This window comes from Oncorhynchus gorbuscha, linkage group LG08 (assembly GCF_021184085.1).
Source record: "Oncorhynchus gorbuscha isolate QuinsamMale2020 ecotype Even-year linkage group LG08, OgorEven_v1.0, whole genome shotgun sequence".
NCBI classification, from domain to species: domain Eukaryota; kingdom Metazoa; phylum Chordata; class Actinopteri; order Salmoniformes; family Salmonidae; genus Oncorhynchus; species Oncorhynchus gorbuscha.
The window spans coordinates 69,362,157-69,373,812 of NC_060180.1; positions in this window are offsets into that span (position 1 = coordinate 69,362,157).

Below are 11,656 nucleotides of genomic sequence, written 5' to 3' on the forward strand. Positions count from 1 at the left end.
GCAGCAGTTCGTGGGAGAAGGGTGCAACAGTTCGTGGGAGAAGGGTGCAGCAGTTCGTGGGAGAAGGGTGCAGCAGTTCGTGGGAGAAGGGTGCAGCAGTTCGTGGGAGAAGGGTGCAGCAGTTCGTGGGAGAAGGGTGCAGCAGTTCGTGGGAGAAGGGTGCAGCAGTTCGTGGGAGAAGGGTGTAGCAGTTCGTGGGAGAAGGGTGCAGCAGTTCGTGGGAGAAGGGTGCAGCAGTTCGTGGGAGAAGGGTGCAGCAGTTCGTGGGAGAAGGGTGCAGCAGTTCGTGGGAGAAGGGTGCAGTGTGTCGCAGGGATGAGCAGTGTGGCTCTCTCTTATTGCAGGACTTTTGAGAAGAATCACCTTCCCAGGCAGTTTATTGGGTGTATTTGGACATTCATATTGCAATGTACAGCCTTATCTATGAAGTGTGCACCCATGATATGGGGGTATCCACCTACTGAGTGACACCAACAGATTACAATTCTGATGAGTTGATAAATATTAGTGGCGTAGCTCTTATTGCGGATCTTTAACTGTGGGAAATCACTTCACCCCATTGTGCGCATTGAGCATTCGTTTTGGACTGTGAAGTCAGGCCATAATAGCGATGGACGCTAATATTTGTGTAAACTTTTGGAATTGACATATGTGGGCGTCACCGTGTAGGGTTGTAGGCTGACATCCCATTTCATGGGAGCATACTCGATGGGTGTCGTCAAACTTGTTCCATGGAGGTCTGAGTGTTTGCAGGGTTCACACTCCTCCTTTGTACTTGAATGAAGGGCACTAAATTAGTAAGAAAGTCCACTAACCTGGTTGTCTAGGTCTTAAATTGGAAGGAAAACCCAGCAGACACTAGGCCCTCTATGGAATGAGTTTGACACCCCTGCTCTATAGGCAAGGCTGTGTCGTTCAATAAGAACAATGACCAAATGACCCCTGACCTCCTGCTGGACCTTCTGATATGGTGACACATCTTTTCATATGCCACCATAGCATTTTAAAGTGGCCTTTTGTCCCCAGCACAAGGTATACACCACATTAAAAATATACACACACAACAGTGTGTAGAGCAATATTCAACTCTTAGCCTACAACATCCAGAGCCAGCTGGATTTCTGTTCTACCTGATAATTAAATTGCACTGGTCACGTCTAAAGCAGTCCCTGATTGAAGGGAAACAATTAAAAAATGGAGTGGAACTGGCGTTGAGGTCAAGAGTTGAGTTTGAGGGGTGTACAATCACCCCTTCCCCTCTCCCCTTTTATTGTGAGATCCCTCACTGTTACAACCTCTATAATTAGAAGTTATACTGAACACAGTTCATATTAGATGAGAACCATGGTGGATTGGTAAATGAACAGATGGAAATAAATGCTGGATAGGTTGAGGGATGGACCAGTTTTAATATTTTGACAGATATTTTATCTTTAGTTTTAAAATACCTTTTAGTCTTAGTCTCATTGGTCATTTCATCCTTCGTTAGTTTTAGTTATCAGTCCACGGAAACCGTGGACAATGTGTAATTTTGTTGTTGTTATTATCAGTCGAATAAAACCCTGGACAAGTTGTCTAATTTTAGTCACAAGTCAAAGCATTTTTCCCCCTATTAAATAATGAATATTTCAGTGCTAAAGGTGTACAAAGCAAAAACAGCCTACATAAAAGTAAGAGAGGGAGTAAACATTGTTTCTCGTTGAGATTAGTTACAAGTCATGTGTCCTGGTGCCTTGCTTCGCAGTCAGTTGAAAAGAGTTAGGAGTGAAGTGGGAGCTGTGTGGGAGGATAGCCAGGCAGATCAGCTCAATCAGACCGTGCAACTGAAAGATATCAATTCTGCAAACAAATGTCCCACTTTTCTCCAATCCTAAGCATGCAGAATATTTCATACAATCCTCTTATTGGAGAATTTACATCTAATCTTGGCAAAGGACAAAAGCTCACTAACGGGGATGCAAACAAATGTGGACAAAACGAGAGAAATACGCTTTTTTGTGAGTATGGAACATTTCTGGGGTCTATTATTTCAGCACATGAAACATGAAACCAACACTTTACATGTTGAGTTTATGTTTTTTCCAGTGTAGAAACAATACTGTTTATTCCCTCTCTTACTTTCACGTAGACTGTTTTTGCTTTGATCACATCAGAAGCCCCATCTTCCCAAGTGTGGCATTATTCATTCTTCCGTGTTGCCAAGCGCGCGCCGCATGTCATTAGCCTCAAGGTGGAATTCTCTAGTCATTTTCGTAGACTAAAATGAAAAGTACATTTGTAATAGTTATCATCCCCCCCTCTCGTAATCATCATTATTTTAGTCAAGAAAATAGGTAGTTTACGAAATGAACACATGAAGGATGGATTAAGGTTGAGTGTTTAGGTATATTGCAACTTTAGCAAATGATGCCGATTTTGTGTTGATAGCCACCTATTGTAATCATTACTGAAGCAAAGGTATTGATACTCACGTTTGCACTTCAGTCCCTGCCACCTTAAGAGGTGAGAATGGTCCTCGGCAAAGACACACTTCTCTATTCCAATTTTGGTTTCAACGGTGTCATGCTTTGGGCACTGTGGAGAAAATACAATTGGGAAATCGATTATTCAGAAAATATCAAATCTTCAAGAACTATCCCCACTTAAAAATAGTGAATGCATCACTTTACCCCACCCCCCTTTACATTTACATTTACATTTAAGTCATTTAGCAGACGCTCTTATCCAGAGCGACTTACAAATTGGTGCATTCACCTTATGACATCCAGTGGGACAGTCACTTAACAATAGTGCATCTAAAACTTAGGGGGGGTGGGGTGAGAGGGATTACTTAACCTATCCTAGGTATTCCTTAAAGAGGTGGGGTTTCAGGTGTCTCCGGAAGGTGGTGATTGACTCCGCTGTCCTGGCGTCGTGAGGGAGTTTGTTCCACCATTGGGGGGCCAGGGCAGCGAACAGTTTTGACTGGGCTGAGCGGGAGCTGTACTTCCTCAGTGGTAGGGAGGCGAGCAGGCCAGAGGTGGATGAACGCAGTGCCCTTGTTTGGGTGTAGGGCCTGATCAGAGCCTGGAGGTACTGAGGTGCCGTTCCCCTCACAGCTCCGTAGGCAAGCACCATGGTCTTGTAGCGGATGCGAGCTTCAACTGGAAGCCAGTGGAGAGAACGGAGGAGCGGGGTGACGTGAGAGAACTTGGGAAGGTTGAACACCAGACGGGCTGCAGCGTTCTGGATGAGTTGAAGGGGTTTAATGGCACAGGCAGGGAGCCCAGCCAACAGCGAGTTGCAGTAATCCAGACGGGAGATGACAAGTGCCTGGATTAGGACCTGCGCCGCTTCCTGTGTGAGGCAGGGTCGTACTCTGCGGATGTTGTAGAGCATGAACCTACAGGAACGGGCCACCGCCTTGATGTTAGTTGAGAACGACAGGGTGTTGTCCAGGATCACGCCAAGGTTCTTGGCGCTCTGGGAGGAGGACACAATGGAGTTGTCGACCGTGATGGCGAGATCATGGAACGGGCAGTCCTTCCCCGGGAGGAAGAGCAGCTCCGTCTTGCCGAGGTTCAGCTTGAGGTGGTGATCCGTCATCCACACTGATATGTCTGCCAGACATGCAGAGATGCGATTCGCCACCTGGTCATCAGAAGGGGGAAAGGAGAAGATTAATTGTGTGTCGTCTGCATAGCAATGATAAGAGAGACCATGTGAGGTTATGACAGAGCCAAGTGACTTGGTGTATAGCGAGAATAGGAGAGGGCCAAGAACAGAGCCCAGGGGGACACCAGTGGTGAGAGCGCGTGGTGAGGAGACAGATTCTCGCCACGCCACCTGGTAGGAGCGACCTGTCAGGTAGGACGCAATCCAAGCGTGGGCCGCGCCGGAGATGCCCAACTCGGAGAGGGTGGAGAGGAGGATCTGATGGTTCACAGTATCGAAGGCAGCCGATAGATCTAGAAGGATGAGAGCAGAGGAGAGAGAGTTAGCTTTAGCAGTGCGGAGCGCCTCCGTGATACAGAGGAGAGCAGTCTCAGTTGAATGACTAGTCTTGAAACCTGACTGATTTGGATCAAGAAGGTCATTCAGAGAGAGATAGCGGGAGAGCTGGCCAAGGACGGCACGTTCAAGAGTTTTGGAGAGAAAAGAAAGAAGGGATACTGGTCTGTAATTGTTGACATCGGAGGGATCGAGTGTAGGTTTTTTCAGAAGGGGTGCAACTCTCGCTCTCTTGAAGACGGAAGGGACGTAGCCAACGGTCAGGGATGAGTTGATGAGCGAGGTGAGGTAAGGGAGAAGGTCTCCGGAAATGGTCTGGAGAAGAGAGGAGGGGATAGGGTCAAGCGGGCAGGTTGTTGGGCGGCCGGCCGTCACAAGACGCGAGATTTCATCTGGAGAGAGAGGAGAGAGAGGTCAGAGCACAGGGTAGGGCAGTGTGAGCAGAACCAGCGGTGTCGTTTGACTTAGCAAACGAGGATCGGATGTCGTCGACCTTCTTTTCAAAATGGTTGACGAAGTCATCTGCAGAGAGGGAGGAGGGGGAGGGGGCGGAGGATTCAGGAGGGAGGAGAAGGTGGCAAAGAGCTTCCTAGGGTTGGAGGCAGATGCTTGGAATTTAGCGTGGTAGAAAGTGGCTTTAGCAGCAGAGACAGAGGAGGAAAATGTAGAGAGGAGGGAGTGAAAGGATGCCAGGTCCGCAGGGAGGCGAGTTTTCCTCCATTTCCGCTCGGCTGCCCGGAGCCCTGTTCTGTGAGCTCGCAATGAGTCATCGAGCCACGGAGCGGGAGGGAGGACCGAGCCGGCCTGGAGGATAGGGGACATAGAGAGTCAAGGGATGCAGAGAGGGAGGAGAGGAGGGTTGAGGAGGCAGAATCAGGAGATAGGTGGGAGAAGGTTTGAGCGGAGGGAAGAGATGATAGGATGGAAGAGGAGAGAGTAGCGGGGGAGAGAGAGCGAAGGTTGGGACGGCGCGATACCATCCGAGTAGGGGCAGTGTGGGAGGTGTTGGATGAGAGCGAGAGGGAAAAGGATACAAGGCAGTGGTCGGAGACTTGGAGGGGAGTTGCAGTGAGGTTAGTGGAAGAACAGCATCTAGTAAAGATGAGGTCGAGCGTATTGCCTGCCTTGTGAGTAGGGGGAAGGTGAGAGGGTGAGGTCAAAAGAGGAGAGGAGTGGAAAGAAGGAGGCAGAGAGGAAAGAGTCAAAGGTAGACGTGGGGAGGTTAAAGTCGCCCAGAACTGTGAGAGGTGAGCCGTCCTCAGGAAAGGAGCTTATCAAGGCATCAAGCTCATTGATGAACTCTCCGAGGGAACCTGGAGGGCGATAAATGATAAGGATGTTAAGCTTGAAAGGGCTAGTAACTGTGACAGCATGGAATTCAAAGGAGGCGATAGACAGATGGGTAAGGGGAGAAAGAGAGAATGACCACTTGGGAGAGATGAGGATCCCGGTGCCACCACCCCGCTGACCAGACGCTCTCGGGGTGTGCGAGAACACGTGGGCGGACGAAGAGAGAGCAGTAGGAGTAGCAGTGTTGTCTGTGGTGATCCATGTTTCCGTCAGTGCCAAGAAGTCGAGGGACTGGAGGGAGGCATAGGCTGAGATGAACTCTGCCTTGTTGACCGCAGATTGGCAGTTCCAGAGGCTACCGGAGACCTGGAACTCCACGTGGGTCGTGCGCGCTGGGACCACCAGAGTAGGGTGGCCGCGGCCACGCGGTGTGGAGCGTTTGTATGGTCTGTGCAGAGAGGAGAGAACAGGGATAAACAGACACATAGTTGACAGGCTACAGAAGAGGCTACGCTAATGCAAAGGAGATTGGAATGACAAGTGGACTACACGTCTCGAATGTTCAGAAAGTTAAGCTACGTAGCAAGAATCTTATTGACTAAAATGATTAAAATGATACAGTACTGCTGAAGTAGGCCAGCTGGCAGTGGGTGCGTTGTTGACACTACACTAATCAAGTCGTTCCGTTGAGTGTAATAGTTTCTGCAGTGTTGCTATTCGGGGGCTAGCAGGCTAGCTAGCAGTGTTGTTTACGTTACGTTGCGTTAAAAGAACGACAATAGATGGCTAGCGAACCTAGAAAATCGCTCTAGACTACCCAATTATCTTTGATACAAAGACGGCTATGTAGCTAGCTAAGTAGCTAGCTACGATCAAACAAATCAAACCGTTGTACTGTAATGAAATGAAGTGAAAAAGTGATACAACCTGTGAATGCGACCGGGTAGTTGAGTTCTATACAGAAGACGTTGGCTAGCGTTGGCTAGCTGTTGGCTAGCTAGCAGAGTTGGCTAGCTAGCAGAGTCACCTACGTTAAGGACGACAAATAGCTGGCTAGCTAACCTCGGTAAATTAAGTTAATCACTCTAAGACTACACACTCTAAACCTAAACAACACAATTATCTTGGATACGATGATACGATGATACGAAGACAGCAAAGACAGCTATGTAGGTAGCTAACACTAAACTAATCAAGTCGTTCAGTTGAGTGTAATAGTAATAGTTTCTCAGTGCAGCTAATCCATACCTTCAACTGAAGGATGAGCATCATGACATTTGATAAACCTCTTATTTGATCATCTTATCCACAGTTCCCACTGCTCAGTGTTGGTGGTTACACTTTCCCAACCTCATCAAATTACACCACCCTGCCTCCACATCATTACAGTGTCATAATGATGATTTGAAATGTTACCTAAAACCTACGTTCAATTTGTTACCTTGTGCAGGGCCCTATAAAATCTGCATTGTGGAGATTAAAATGGATCAAATAATTTTTTTAAAAAGCTGTAGGAAAGCAACTAAATGTATTGAATTAATCAGCTTGTTAATCATTAGGAACAAAATGAGTCAGTGACTTATTTTCCTGCAGCTTTCTTAAACGGCACAGGAATACCTGTGTGCGTACGTGCGCACACGCACACGCACACATATGGTGTTGAATTACATGAGTACATGTTTAGAAAAATGTTATGACATACATTTCAATCACACTATAACTCCTGCTTTCACTAGCCTCTCACCTTTGACCCAGACTCCCCATCTAGCTCATCCTCCATGTTGCTGTGCAGTAAGGGGTCCCTCTGAAACAGATGTTGAGGGGGGTCCTCTGAAACAGATGTTGAGGGGGGTCCTCTGAAACAGACGTTCAAGACGTCACCTGATGGTCCCCCCCCCAAAAAATGCATTGCATATCACCCCTTGTTACTGTTGCCAAACCCATCAAGGCCCTGATTGGTGAAACACTGATCCATTCACATACCTTTTTGTCTGGCCAGGTTAGGACACACACACACACACACACACACACACACACACACACACACACACACACACACACACACACACACACACACACACACACACACACACACACACACACACACACACACACACACACACACACACACAATGCTTTTAATATATTTAACATAAAAGCCAGACTACAGTTTGCAACTGCACATGGGGACAAAGAACGTACTTTTTGGAGAAATGTCCTCTGGTCTGATGAAACAAAAATAGAACTGTTTGGCCATAATGAACATTGTTATGTTTGGAGGAGAAAGGGGGAGGCTTGCAAGCTGCAGAACACCATCCCAACCGTGAAGCATGGGAGTGTGGGTGCTTTGCTGCAGAAGGGACTGGTGGACTTCACAAAATAGATGGCTTCATGAGACAGGAAAAGTATGTGGATATATTGAAGCAACATCTCAAGACATCAGTCAGGAAGTTAAAGCTTGGTCGCAAATTGGTCTTCCAATTAGACAATGACCCCAAGCATACTTCCAAAGTAGCTCATTTGTGGGCAGAACTGAAAAAGTGTGTGAAAGCAAGGAGGCCTACAGACCTGACTCAGTTACACCAGCTCTGTCAGGAGGAATGGGCCAAAATTCACCCAACTTAAAGTGGGAAGCTTACGGAATTCTACCCGAAACGTTTGACCCAAGTTCAACAATTTAAAGGCAATGCTGCTAAGGTGTATGTAAACATCCAACTTCAACTGTGCATGATTACATTGTACATGTTCATTTATATTACAGTTATCTTCACCTGGGATTTGAACTCACAACCTCTTGGTTCACAGCATTCAGATCATCCTGCTAGGCCACCATGTATGTGTCAGTAATCAGTAAATTTGACTATTTACTTTTTTATTAAATATATATTTTTTACTTTTATTAACTTGGCAAGTCAGTTAAGAACAAATTCTTATTTACAATGACGGCCTACCTCGGCCAAGCCCTAACCCGGACGACGCTGGGGCATTTGTGCGCCGCCCTATTATGGGGCTCCCAATCACGGCCGGTTGTGATACAGCCTGGAATCGAACCAGGTCTGTAGTGACGCCTCAACACTGAGATGCAGTGCCTTAGACTGCTGCGCCACTCGTCATTGATTTGATTTACTTATTTGAACAATGTAAGGGCTTCTCAGTTGTTGTCTAATGTTGGTGGGGCATATTAACCTGTTTTAATAATACTCAAATCAAATGTTATTAGTCACATGCGCCGACTACAACAGTAAGTGTGCATAGCGCATTCAGAAAGTATTCAGACCCCTTCCCCTTATCTATATTTTGTTACGTTACAGCCTTAATCTAAAATGGATAAAATAAATATAAATATTCTGCAATCTACACACAATACCCCATAATGACAAAGCAAAAACAGCTTAGACATTTTTGCTAATTCATTAAAAATAAATAACAGAAATACCGTATTTACATAAGTATTCAGACCCTTTGCGATGAGACTCGACATTGAGTTCAGGTGCAACCTGTTTCCATTGATCATCCTTGATGTTTCTCCAACTTGATTGGAGTCCACCTGTGGTAAATTCAATTGACTGGACATGATTTGGAAAGGCTGAGGGGGGAGGTTGAGGGAAAGATGAACGGAGCAAAGTTCCCGAGAGATCCTTAATGAAAACCTGCTCCAGAGAGCTCAGGACCTCATACTGGGGCGAAGGTTCACCTTCCAACAGCACAACAACCCTAAGCACACAGCCAAGACAACACAGGAGTGGTTTCAGGACAAGTCTCTGAATGTCCTTGAGTGGCCCAGCCAGAGCACGTACTTGAACCCGATCTAACATCTCTGTAGAGAGCTGAAAATAGCTGTGAAGCATTGCTCCCCATCCAACCTGACAGAGCTTCAGAGGATATGTAGAGAAGAATGGGAGAATCTCCCTAAATACAGGTGTGCCAAGCTTGTAGTGTCATACCCAAGAAGACTCAAGGCTGTAATCGCTGCCAAAGGTGCTTCAACAAAGGTTAAAGGGTCTGAATACTTATATAAATGTGATTTCTGTTTTTTATTTTTTAATAAATTAGCAAAAATTTCTAAACCTGATTTTGCTTTGTCATTATGGGGTATTGTGTGTAGATTGATGAGAGAAAAAAACAATTTAATTCATTTTAGAATAAGGCTGTAACGTAACAAAATGTGGAAAAAGTCAAGGGGTCTGAATACTTTCCAAATGCACTGTATATACAGCCTGAGACTTGTGCAAAAATAAATGTTCCTTCCAAGGCAGAATTCTGATTAAAATTGCATTTAAACTTGCTCTACTGGTGGTCTGTGTGGTTTGTCCTTCTGCTGCTCAAAAATGTAGACAAAATATCAACAGAGTAGAATTATTAACCAGAATGTCAGTATGCTGGTCTGTATATCAGTTTATACTTCCGTTTTCAATTTCAATACTGATGCAATTTGCACATGACAAACACTTGCACAATATGGCAGAGCCTGACCAAACAGCAAACACTCCCAGCTGATTGCAGGAAACGTGCCTCGGTCACTCACTACAATCGGTTACATTTGGCTATTGTTTACATATTGTGCAACACCTGCAACGAGTCAAGAGATTGAAAATAGAAGCGGCAGAATACAGTACATACCAGTACCGGTACAGTAACAGTAAATACCAGTACTGGTACAGTAAATACCAGTACCGGTACAGTAAATACCAGTATCAGTACAGTAAATACCAGTACCGGTACAGTAACAGTAAATACCAGTACTGGTACAATAAATACCAGTATCAGTACAGTAAATACCAGTATCGGTACAGTAACAGTAAATACCAGTACTGGTACAGTAAATACCAATACTGGTACAATAAATACCAGTATCAGTACAGTAAATACCAGTACTGGTACAGTAACAGTAAATACCAATACTGGTACAATAAATACCAGTATCAGTACAGTAAATACCAGTACTGGTACAGTAACAGTAAATACCAATACTGGTACAATAAATACCAGTATCAGTACAGTAAATACCAGTATCAGTACAGTAACAGTAAATACCAGTACTGGTACAGTAAATACCAGTATCGGTACAGTAAATACCAGTACCTGTACCATAAATACCAGTACTGGTACAGTAACAGTACAGTAAATACCAGTATTGGTACAGTAGATACCAGTATCAGTACAGTAACAATAAATTCCAGTACTGGTACAGTAACAGTACATACCAGTACTGGTACAGTAAATACCAGTACTGGTACAGTAACAGTAAATACCAGTACCTGTACCGTAAATACCAGTACTGTTACAGTAAATACCAGTATCAGTACAGTAGATACCAGTATCGGTACAGTAACAGTAAATACCAGTACTGGTACAGTAAATACCAGTATCAGTACAGTAAATACCAGTATCAGTACAGTAAATACCAGTATCGGTACAGTAACAGTAAATACCAGTATCGGTACAGTAACAGTAAATACCAGTACTGGTACAGTAAATACCAGTATCAGTACAGTAAATACCAGTATCAGTACAGTAGATACCAGTATCAGTACAGTAACAGTAAATACCAGTACTGGTACAGTAAATACCAGTATCAGTACAGTAAATACCAGTATCAGTACAGTAAATACCAGTATCGGTACAGTAACAGTAAATACCAGTACTGGTACAGTAAATACCAGTATCAGTACAGTAAATACCAGTATCAGTACAGTAGATACCAGTATCAGTACAGTAACAGTAAATACCAGTACTGGTACAGTAAATACCAGTATCAGTACAGTAAATACCAGTATCAGTACAGTAAATACCAGTATCGGTACAGTAACAGTAAATACCAGTATCGGTACAGTAACAGTAAATACCAGTACCAGTTCATACAATCTTGGCTGAAGCAAAGGCAAAACCCATACAATTTTCCCTCCTCTGTGATTTTTCACTTGATTTTTTCACTGTTGACAAGCAATTGAGGCTACAGATTGTCCCTGTAATATTCCCCCCCGGGCTTCTCCCTCCATCCAATGTGTACAATATGAACAAGCTGATCTCTGTGTGCATGTCAGACAGGGCTCCACAACCCACCTGGCAGCAGTGGAGAGAGACATTACTGAACAAAGCAGCACTATTTCTCTCAATATGCTGGTATTCATAATTCCATAATAAAACAGACAAGTATGTACACACCACAAACACTCACACCAAAGGCTGTGGCAAGGGGACTGGTGCTAGAAGGCCAATATGTGACGTTGGCTTCATCTAGTGGCCAAATAGGGAAACAGCAGCCTGGCTTCCCAAAACACCTTTAGTGTCTTCACCTAATTGCCTCCACACACCTGGTTCAGCTTTGTTATTGACCGAGTGTACAAAATATTAGGAACACCTTCCTAATATGGTG